Below are 12,035 nucleotides of genomic sequence, written 5' to 3' on the forward strand. Positions count from 1 at the left end.
AGACACTAAGCAATTCCAGATTCTGCTAGTTGTGACTTTTTGGGAAACATTTTACTTTTGAGAAATCTTTTCCAGTTTGTCAGGTGAAAAGTGGGATTTGGTTAGAAGAGAAGACTCTCAATCCAGCTAACATATGGGATCTGTCCAGGTTGGCCAAATAGCTGATTTGTTCCAGGATCCCTCCAGAATATTTCGGAATCTCAGTTGTCCACACTGTGCTCATTGGCTGCATTTCTGTCCTGGGAGAACAACTTTTCAAGCCAACCACTTTCTACAGGTGTGAATTTTATTTCCCAGTGAGCTTTTTCTAGGCTTCAGCAACCACCAGAAAATATCCCTAATGCAGCCAAGATACTTGCAGTTCCAAGAATATCACAGTGCAGATCTGTGCATTGTTCTGTTGTAACTGGATCAAAAGATTAGCACTTCAGACAATTCAGTTCCGAAATTCTGAGACTACTTGTACTTCTAATCTGAACTTCTGCCTTGTTTAAATTAGCCTTCCTATTCTAGATTTTACAGAAGAGGGAAAGAAACCAAAGGACCAAGTGACTTGCTGCAGATTACAGAGAAGTAAAATCAGCCATGACCAGAACCTCATTTAGTGCTGCCTGTATTAGCTTAAATTAGATTTGCAGCATTATTTGCTCTGTTTCATTACACAGTATTGTTAGGGATTTGGCAGAGGATTTGTTTATGTGACGGAGAGCAGAATTATAAATAGCAATGTTTTGTTCCTACAGGTGCTGTTTCACAAATAAAATGACTGCAGGAGAAACAGAGTCTGAAAATAATGTGCCGTGTATCTGCTTTCAAAATGCATTAATTTATAACAACAAGGCAAGTCAGCAAGCATTTTTAAACATTTCTTATAAGTCTTCCAATTCCCCCAGACAACTTGCATTGCCCATGTGGAGATGAATCATGGCTGTCCTCAGAAACCTTGTACACTGGAGCTGGTGGAAAGCTGTGCTGCCAGTCGACCCGAAGGGCTTCTTTCTGTAAAGCACCCACTAGCTAAGAACAGCGGCCCCTTAGAAAGCTTTCCTATTTCCCAAGTTTTCCTGCTTAGCAAGCAAAATAAGCTCTTTTATCATGTTCTCCCAAAGACTAGGATGCTCCCTGCAGCCTCTGTATGCAAAGCGATGCACATGTGGGCCTTTATCCCTAAAGCTTTGTTAGAGGTGTGAGAATTTCTTTGAAATAAATTCTGCAATTTAAGAGCTACTGTGAGGCAGTACTTTGAGACTTGGAGGGACTGGTCTTCTTGGTGGATGTTTTACTCCTGATTCTAGGTCTCTGAGTGTTAGAGACTTGAAAACAGGTGGCAGACTCACAGGGATTTATCTAGTCAATTACATCTAGAGAGAAAGAAGTAGAAAGAAGAACTGTAGAAATTTTTAATTGCCATTTGCTTATTTTGTGAAACAGGCATGACTGCAATGAATAGGCTGAGCCAAATGTAAAGTAGTTAATTGACTCCACTGGTGATCTGTGGTGGAATTTGTATCTATTGATCAAGAACAGAACCAAACAGAACGGGAGACAAAAGAAGAAAATTGTCTCTGTTAAAACTGTTTGGAGAGTGCTGAGAGGTCTAGTAATTAGACATACATCTAAGTGGGGGCAGCTGTTTGCCTGGGATTGTTTTTAGCCTTGTGACTTAGCTACTTGGTCATGTTATATGGCAAGATAATACACTCACAGAAATGCTTTATATTGCTTTATGTAGGAAACTTCTAGTCAACCATGTCACAGTAATGTCTCAAGGCAAATTGCAGCAAAGCTTTAAATAATGTTTTGCAAATTACTTAGGATGACACAAACAACATTTTTCTGGTTTTAATGAACTGAGAAATCATAATTATTCAAGTAAGCCTTTGCTTCTCCAGTGGTAACAGACAGGTGATTGAGAAACTGTTTAAAAATAATACTGTCTCATATACTACTCAACATGGATAATTTTTTTTTTCTTTCAGCAGTATATTGAGGAGCTGTATTATTGCTCATAATGGAGTTTATGATATTAGAGTGGAAATTGTACCAGTAATTACTCAGGTCAGAATATCCTGACATGAGAAAATAATGTTTCTCAAACCTCAATTAACTGAACTGAATGATGATTCATAGCTGTGTACAGGATATTATTGGTGACCCATAGAAATGATAAATGTATAATTATTTCTAGAACATTTAAGGCATCAAATACCTAAGCAGTAGAATCATATTTGTAATTATTTCCAATTGAAGCAGTAAAAGGAAGTATTTAAAACAACAGGTTTTAAATATGAGGTAGAACTTAGGGCTTTGGAAAACAGCAAAATTCTAAGATAAAACTACTTTTTTGAAACAATTTAAAAGCTGAGATAATGTAAATTCACTATTAAGGTAGCTACAGCAAATATAATTTTTCCACATTACACACCACACAGATCAGCAATCATTACAACATTAAAATCAAAGAATAAATTAGAGATACTTAATAACTCCACGTGTATCTACTTCATTGAACAAGGTGCCTAAGAATAGGTATCCTAATACTAAGCATTGCAGAATTGTTGTGGAAACCATTGCAAAATGACATGCACAAATAGCTGTTACAAAAAAACCAAGCAAAAACCCTCAACAAAAGCATTAAGTGGAATACTTTTTAATAAGTGCTGGGGAAATGTCATGAACTCAATTTCTGAAAAATTGGTTATGCCCTTATTTGGAAAAGGGCTGGATTTCATTCTTCAGTGTATCAAAGCAATTAACTAAACTAGGCAGAACAAAATGTGTCCAGGAATTTTATAATTGGGTCTATGCCATCTGCAAAGTAGTTCTGGTCCCTGTGAAACTGTCTTCTCCAACAAGTTTATGGGCTAGAAATGGTATATGTAGCAGGTATTAGTTGCTAGCATGAAGTTTTTATCAATGTAATTCCAGATTTGGTTTCATAGAAGTACACAAACTGCTGAAATATTTGAAGGTTGTTTGACCAGTCCTGTTCAGCTGCAAATCTACAAATCTTTACATACAGGACTGGTTTACTAGTGAGCTTTGACTTCTATTTTCCCACTCCTAAATGTGAGGAGTGAAACCAGCTCAGATTGTACAGGTGACTCCTTAGGTCACTTCATAAGTCAATTATATGCAGGAGGTTACCACAAGGGCTAGTGATTATCTCAGCAGAAGTATAATTCTTGAAGCATCTCACCAAGAACAAAGGTTTCCTGTTTTTAAAATGGTTGGCACAGGATATCAGATACAAGAGGAAGGGAGCAGAACATGAGCTTCTCATTGCATTAGTAGAACTTTTTTTTTCAAGAAAGATCATTAAGACATTATGAACCTGTACCTAAATGGATTTCTAGAAGCAGTGATTCATACATCAGAACAGTCCCTCCAGCACATTCATTTGAAAACTTCTGAAGTGTAAAAAGATTTTTTTTTAACAAATCTGATTTATGCTAATCTCTTGCAGCATTTGAGGAAATCTGTGCAAGATGTAGACTCGTCTACTTAGGAAAAAAAATGTTTCTGATTGCAGCATGTTAGGGTCTGTATGAAGTGAAGCAAATAATTAAAACATAATGCATTTTCCTTGCTGTATTTCTGTCTGACATTGAAAATGTAGGTCACGTGACAAAGGTACTTCTGACCCACAGTTTCAAGTCCTATTTGTAGAATCCTCAGGTAATAATTAAATTTAAAAACTTCTGAGGATCCCTAAATATAATTTTCCTTTGTTTTATCTTCATGATACTAAGAAAGGTCTAGGAAAGTTTGAGCATGTGTAAAACCAGTCCCAATCCTAACTGGACACTGATTTCAGACTTGATTGGAAATGAACAGTGGATTGAAGAGTCCTTCTTTACTTGACAGAAATTCCTGCTTACTTCTGGTGGTTAACCTCGTTTTACAACCTTCTAGATGTAATATACTCTGATCCTAATGGTCTTACTTGGACTTAAAGTTCATTTTCAAAGCCAAGATAGGTGGAACCTAATCTGGCTTTTACTGTTACGTAATACTGTGTGACACTGTTCTGTGAGATTACTTAGGGATGTTAAAATTACATTTAAATTGTGACAACTTTGGTAAGAAGTCTGAAGACGTGAGACAGAGTAACACCTTTGATGCAGACACATGGAAAAATACTCCAGCTAATGTTGAGTGAAAGCATAGGATCCCAATGGCTTCAAAAAGTACAAATACCCATAGAAATTTGGATGTAAGGAAATTGTGCAAAAAAGCAACACAAATACTAAAAAAATCCATACTAAAAAGAGGCGATACTTTGTGTTTTAGTTAAGGGGCTAAACACTCCTGGAATGTAGAGATCCTTTATTTAGCTCCATTTTTTGCCCAAGAGGATTCACATTTTCCACCATTCATGAAAGTCCCTCACCTGACAGAACAGTCTGGTTTGGATTGCATCAACTGTTTGTATTGCTCTTTCCCTTTGCACAAATCAGCACTCTGCTGACAGGACTGGGTCTTGAGACTCTTATCCATCTGCTGAACTTTTGAGACACCACACACAGTCATGAATTGCCCCTTCTCTTCATCTTGGTGAAATTTCGGATGTTTTATGAAAGGCTAGGCAGTTTTTCAGCAAGACTGAGGTGATTCTCCATCCAGAAAATAACAACTCAAGACACGTGGTGTGAAGAGTGGGAAGTATGGGTTAAAGTGTCTCCAGGACAAAAAGGTGGCAGTGAGTCTTCAGCACTGAAAAGGAAATTAAAATTCTGCAATGCTCTTCTGTCTGTTGCTTCCTAGAAAACATTTTAATATAAAAGAATGCAGTATGGGGTAGAAAAGTACTGGGGGTAAGCTCTGTAGATACACTAAGAAGTACATGCCAATTAATCTGGATGCTCATTATTTTGTAATTATTTTGTTATAAGTGAACACTATTTTTCTGTCTTTCTCTGTGCTTGTTGGTTTGTTTGTTTGTTTATTTGAATCTTACAAGGGATGTCCTTCTGCAATGCAAATAATTTAGAATCCAGTTACTCTTCACTGACCTTGATAACTGCCTCCAGAAAAAAAAAAAAAAAACACCTTTAAAATGCTTTCTAGTTGAGAGGTTGGAAAGAAATTCAATGCATTTACTGAAAATTTCCACAGCAATGGGCTGCATGGTGGCCTGAGCACTGTGCACTTGTCACACGAGGTATCAGCCAGGCCACATCTGGCAGCCACCTGGGAAGCGCGAGGGTGACAGCAAGTTCGTGTGGTGTCCTTTGAGGTGCCAGTTCGATGTGCACAGCCCACAGAGGTAGAAAGTTGGAGCTCACTCCAGTCAAAGGCTGTATCCCAAAGAGATCAGCTCAGTCTGCTGTAGGAGAAGGCAAGGGGATATTCCCTGTGGGGAAGAGTTGGTTGAATATGGAGTTCCAGCAAGGAGGTGCACAGGACTTTTGTCATCATTATAAAGGCCCTAAAAGTCCTTACCAGTGGCACTCATGGGATGGTCCAGGTTAGCTGAACAGATGAACATGCAGGGTTAATTCCAAGCTTCAGCCTCCAAGAATCAGCTGAAGGCTGTTTATCTGTGTAGGAGTTAATTGAACCCTGAAGAGCCAGATAGGCAATACTAAGCTAGAGAGTAGGGAAATACTAGACCTCTGAGAGAATGAACATGAGTATGGATATGTTAAGCGAAGCTGGGAAATGAGGGAGGAATTATCCCTTCCATTTTGTTTTATTGCTTATTGAGTATAGATGAAAATGCTGTGAGGGACTTTTACCACCCTGTTCCAGATTTGAATTGACATGAGAGACTGTGCAATCCAGCTAAACTTGAACATGTTGCTAATATTCTTTCTGCTGCTACCTCGGTCTTATACAAATCTGCTAAAATTTGAAAAGCAAATTGCAGGTCTAGTGGGTAACAGCAGCCAAGAGCCATGTATGTCTGTTTGAAAGGCTCTAATGAAGCCAAGGGAATTTTGTTTTGAAATCTAGCAGCCTGACTGCTCTTGAAGAATTCTCTTTCCAGGGAGAATGTGCCTCATTTGCAGAATCGAAGACCAGTTTGCCTCTGGTTACCATTGCTCTGCACTCTCTGGTTGAGTACTGATGTGGAACAGCTGCAACACTGGCTTGATTTTTGTCTCTTTTTAAGTCTTTGGCCAGCTGATGGTCAGGCTCATTTGGCCACCTGTGTGTGAGGCCTCGAAAATTCTTTGGAAGCTGCTTTACAAATAACTCATGAGAATAAATTCTGCTATTCTTGCAGAACAACTGTGATTCTTTTCTAATACCAATAAGCTTTTATTGATTAGTACCCATACACCAAGTTTGGCAAGCTTTTGCTTTTCATGCCTTGCTTCATAAATTGGGCATTAAATTTTTTTGAGAAATACAAAATTAAGTTAGAGACATATAATGGTTCTTGAAGCAGAACACAGGTATCATAATATATAAGGGAACATCAAATATAAGTAAAATGTAAAATTCTACTGCAGGCTTAATTTTATTTACAGACAAGAAAAACATTAATTTTGGAACAAATAATATACTCTACTTGTTCCAGAACTTTTTGAACTCTCTTGATGGAAAGATAGCAAATTGATGATAAAAGAAGACCTAGGAATTCCATATCTTAAAAGTCAGGATTTTTTACTAGCTGAGATTTATTCTGTTGTGCCCTCTTCCTCTCAATCATTCTTGCTAGCAACAAAAACTCCACTATAAGTAAGTTACTACAATTTCATATGCATCTGAATCAAAATATCAGTCAGCCAGAGCTGATCTGACTGACAGCTCCATGGGGCAGATGTGAGACCACAGGGCTCTCTGCATTTCCTCCACTGCCCTTGCTCAGGGCAGGATGTGTATCTGACCTTCAACAAGAGGTCAAGAGCAGCAACTGGTCCCTTCTTGCCAGAAAGCTGTTCCTGGAAGGTCCTCCCAGCACTAACAGGAGTGATGTTCTTTCCCTCTGGAGCCTAGGAGCAGGTGGCTCTCCTCCAGGTGGCCCTCACCCAGGTGATCCTTGTTACACGAAGGAGGAGCTTTAAATTAGGGCAGGCTGGGTATATAGAAGCCCTCTCTGCTTTTGTGGCTGTGGGGTTTTCTGCCGTTGGTGTTGGTATTGCTGTACTTTGGGAAAGCAGCATGATCTGGATGGTGAATGTGGAAGTACACCACACCCATGGGCTCCTGGGGCTATGGTACTGCTGCACCTTGACCTGTGAAGGTAGGAAAGTGGCTTTGAGTATGCACCATTTCCTTACTGCTTCTCAGGAGGGGGAAGAAGGGCACCTAGAGATAGGCTGCTAGCACATACCTTCCTGACTTATTCATCTTGAAAAGTGGTAAATGGTATGGAAAGTGTATAGGCAGGCTTGTTGTTTCTGTCTGGGCCTTCCTGCTGTGTCTTGTGTGGTGGGAGCCTGGCTGTGTAGCAGAACAGGCTCCCCTCTGGACACCCCATTCCAGCCTTGTGTGTTTCTGCCTCACCAGTAGGTAGGAATTCTGGTTTGTGCATGCAACTCATCTCTGTGATATTGCTGTGGAAAGCACTTGCTTGACCTCTAATGTCTATTTTGGAGAGCTGCTATGTTATAGCTGGTGTCTCTCTGCTAGTGGGCACTGGAAGTGTTAAATTGTTTGGTCCCATGTGCAGCTTGATTTTAGCTTGCCCATCAAACTGCTTTTCTTTTGGCCTTTCTAAAATCTTCCTGGAAGGGATATGAAATGTGAGTTGGGGAGGGTGGTATACAGCTGTGCTGTGTAGCCTGGCTCTCTGTTCAGCCTCACAACATTAGAGGATTTTAGCTCTGCTCTATTGCTTGCTGTCCCCAGCTCTCCCCTCTGTCCTTGCCTTTGCTAATGGCAGCGGCCACGATGAGGGGGAATTCTTTCTGGAATGGTGCAGTTTACAGATACTGGCTGGGCTACAACCAAAAAACCTTTAATCATCACCCATAATATACTTCATATCTTGAGCTCAGATATTCAAATCTGAATCTCAGTTATCTCATACTTGTCTATAAAAATAAGCAGCTATTTAGTATTCATTTGGAAAAAGTAATGAAAATACAGCATGTCACATGCTTAAAATGGAAAGCTAAAAACCTGTTACTTCTGTCTGCTTAAAATTCAAAACACTGGAGAAATTAACTCAGTTCGGAGTATAATTTTTTACCAGAATTGGATATAAAGCACCCACAGAGTCCATCTCACCTTCAAGCTAAAGCCATCTTTAAAAAGACAAATTCAAACTGATTGAAGGGGAAGAAATCACACTGACTGCTTAGTTTTGGATTAGAAATTCTTGATTTCTGATTTAATTTGTGTTTATGCTTTCTGAAGTCTTTATTGATGTGAGTGTTCTGTTTGAAAGGTAATAATTCCCTTTGATACTAAAGACACCTGATGTTGCAAAGCTCCTGTAATAATGGAAGATTTGTGCTGGTTATGTTGAATAGCTTTATTAATTTCCAGACTGTAGGTTAGATCCCTTAAAGGGGAATTTATGAAGCTGAACTACATCAACTTCAGTTGGGGCTGCAGTCACTCCTGTTCTGAGTGTGTGAGATCATGGTTTACTGAGTGAAAACCTAAAGGCATGCACAAGATTTCAAAATTAATTGTAGATATTTTGGTCCTTTTCTTTGGTCAAGGTTGTGGCTTCCTTAGGCTCTGTGTGAATCTTATTAATTAATATGTTTTGTTTCTCCATTGAATATGCTTTGTTTCACCATTGTTTCTGCAAATATCTTTGCAGTTGCTGAAAATCTCACGTCCATTTTCTTGACACAGCTTTTTTCCCCTGACATTGAATGAAAAATGGGTCTTCTTTTAGGAAGGCTACAATTCAGTTATTCCATGTGTTTAAGCAGCTCTTTAGCAGGATCTAAACTGAAAGTTTGCCCACAAATGAACTAGTAGCTTTGTCTTCAATCACCTGAAGTGTCTGTGGCACAGCTATTGGGTAGCTTATTGTGAGATTTCCTATGACATGTAATCTTACATCACATTAACGTTACTCTTACTGAATTATGCTTGAAATATTGCTTAGAGTCCTCTCTCTGTATTTTAGGCTATCTTAAGGTCTCTCCTATGACAAGGTTTCCTTATCTGTTACAGGCAGAAAACAATTGAAGTAAGGTTTTTAGTTCTAAATTTTTTTTTAATTTAGAAAGTTCTGCACAAAAAAAAAAAAATTAGTTCCTGAGTATTCTGTCACCAGAATGCTTTTCTAGATCTAAAATAATAATTTTGTTATGTACTTAAGTTGACAATTTGCTTGGACTTCTAAATATAACTATTGACAGAAACAGTGACCTGTACAAAAGTAGTCTGTTTGGTCAATGAAAGATAAGACCCAAGTTTATTTCTTGAGGACAATGCCTCTGTGTAGGCTGGAGTAGGACAGGTGCTCTGACCCTGTTCAGTGCAGTCCCATCCACCCTAGTGAGATTCTAGTAGCAGTGCAGCCCTGTTACCTCTTCCTGTTGTTTCTGCTGCGTCTGCATGGTCCAACTGAGGTACCAAAGCTGTTCTTTCTCCTTTTAGTGAGGAAGTGTTTAAACAGTTGGAGAGACTAGGTTGCAGCTACCATCTCTTTGCTGTGTGCCCCACACCTATAGCACTGAGGTGACAGGGAAGAGTTTTTCCTTGGTTTTTTGGGGATGGAAGAAGGGTACGTTGGTGTGAGGATTGAAAGACACAGACCATGCTATGCAAGTAAAGCCAGTTTATTACACTGGTCACCAGTATTTATAGTTCTCTAACTGCCACACAAAATTTCCCACTGGGACCCCTTTGCCCTGTTCCCTTAGTAACACAGTCTTTTTGGTTATAAAGTCCTTGTTGCATTCTTTTGTGCCAGCAATGTCCTTGTTCCATCTTGTCTCGTCAGAGTGACCAGACATGATTTCTTCACTTTTGTTTTTGGCTTGAGTTTATCTCTCTCATGGCTTCCACTGTACCAGGGCTGAGAGGTGGGTGGTGCTACCCAGCTCAGCTTCTGCAGCTGTCTGATCTTCCACACACTGGGGTGGTATTATCTCTGGATGCAGTGAGTGCGGCGAGTAGAGCAAGTGAAGTGTCAAACATTGTCCCCCATCATCCTGAATTGCTGTATTGCCTCCAAATCAGTTTTCCTGGCCCTGAGTTGAGGGCAATGTGACTGTCCTTTTCCCTTCCTATCCCCTCATTTTGGCTGTGGTAATTGTTCAAGCTGTGCTGCAGCTGCTGAGAAGCCTTGATCTAGCCTGGTTGGAGCTGTTTGTGTTCAGCTCTCCAACCTCTGACAGAAGTGGCTGTGTGCAGCAGGCAAGTGGAAGCCTCTTTGTTCAGCCAAGGTACTGCTGCTGAAAAGGGAATGTGTCCTTGGAACTGGCAGAAAAGGGAATGTGTCCTTGGAAGTCTCTGCTCTAGGGCATGTGAGCGTCTCCTTGAAGAGCTATATACAGTGCATTTTGGGGAAAACAGTCTCTTCTGTGCTTGTAAGATAAAAATATGAAGTCACAAAACTCAGTGTAATCTTGTGTAGCAGGAAAGCTTTTGCTATAGCTTATCTTTGTTGAACATCTTTAACTAGTGTTTACCAGTGTGTATATTTGAGGGTCAGCATCTTTGCCACAGGAGTCCTTTCTTTCTTTCTTTTTTTTTTTTTTTTTTTTTTTTTTTTTTTTTTTTTTTTTAGGGACAGGATGTAGAAGGTAAGGCTGCCCTGTGTTTGATGGCTCAGCTCTGAGAGTGGTTAATGCCTTGCACGGTAAGGAGACTAACAGGTTTGGGTTTTGGGCAAACTATCAGCAAATCAGACCAGGCTTTCTAGCTGTGTAGGCTTGCAGTGCAAACATGATGCAGGTACCCAAATGGCTTGTGGAAAAACCAGTTATCACCTGGTTAAGTGTAGGTGGCACTCAGGTGGATTGTGGAGCTTGGCTGATGCCATGTGATGCCACTTGGTGCTGCTTCCAGTATCCTGCACTGGCTCACCAGCCCCACGGCATTCAGGCTATTGAAGCCAGAAAGCCAGACCCAATATTATACCTCAGCTAAACTAGTGGGTCATTGCAGGAACAGAAAGGGGTCTCTGCTGTTCTAGCCAATTATCCCTACTGGGGACATCAGCTAAGCCATGTCTGTACTGAAGGAGGCTGCTCTGCTGCAGATATCTGAACTAGGTTTGCTGTTTTCCGAGTTAATTCTTCCAGTATTTAACTATTTAGTAATAACTGATTAATGTAGGATGTGCTAAGTAGCTGCAGCCTTAATGCAGATAAGTAACAAATGTGAAAAGTGTTTTTCTACAGTTCCTAATAGCCCTCATCCCTGTTTGGCAGAGGCACCAGGCTGGCTTGTAATAGCTGTCTGTTACCCCCTTTAAACTGAAGAGTCTAATTACTCTTGCTGCTCTCTAAGCATATTGATTTTAATGTTCAGTCTAGACCTTCTCATTAAATACAAATGGTGAAGCCAGACCATTGCAGAGGTTAGGAATTAAGCTGACTTTCTCTCCAGTTTTGAGCATTTCTTATTTCAGGGGACTCAACAGACATGATTTTAATTGGAAAATATAAAGTTATGAGTGTTGCTGGGGGCAGATGCACACTGCTTTGATACTGAATGCCTTATCTGCCACTGTTTCCTCTTGTGCTTCTCAGGCATGTACTTCACAACCAAACAGTAAATTGTTTTAGCAGCACTAGGGATGCCTCTCCTATTGTAGTAAACACTATTTTCCCTGTGTGTGGCACAATTAGCAGTGTGTAGATACTGTTTTGTGTTTCTCTCAGGTTCTGCACAAGTGATGGTAGGTTATTCAAATGCTAAGTTTGAAGTACTTAATGCTGAGACATTGAACAAATAAGCTGAGGAGGAATGTATTCATCTTGTTTAGGAATGAGCTTAAATAATTTCAACACCTGCTCTCACAGAGAAAAAGTAGTGTGAGGTATTTTATTTGCTTTCAACCAGAAAGAGTACCTTTTGGTAACTTTAGCATAGAACCAAAAATGTATAGGCAAGTTAGACTTCCCTCCATCAAAGAATGATGTATAGATCCTGTTTAAAACCTG

The sequence above is a fragment of the Anomalospiza imberbis genome, chromosome 3 (genome assembly GCF_031753505.1).
Source record: "Anomalospiza imberbis isolate Cuckoo-Finch-1a 21T00152 chromosome 3, ASM3175350v1, whole genome shotgun sequence".
Classification (NCBI taxonomy): Eukaryota; Metazoa; Chordata; class Aves; order Passeriformes; family Viduidae; genus Anomalospiza; species Anomalospiza imberbis.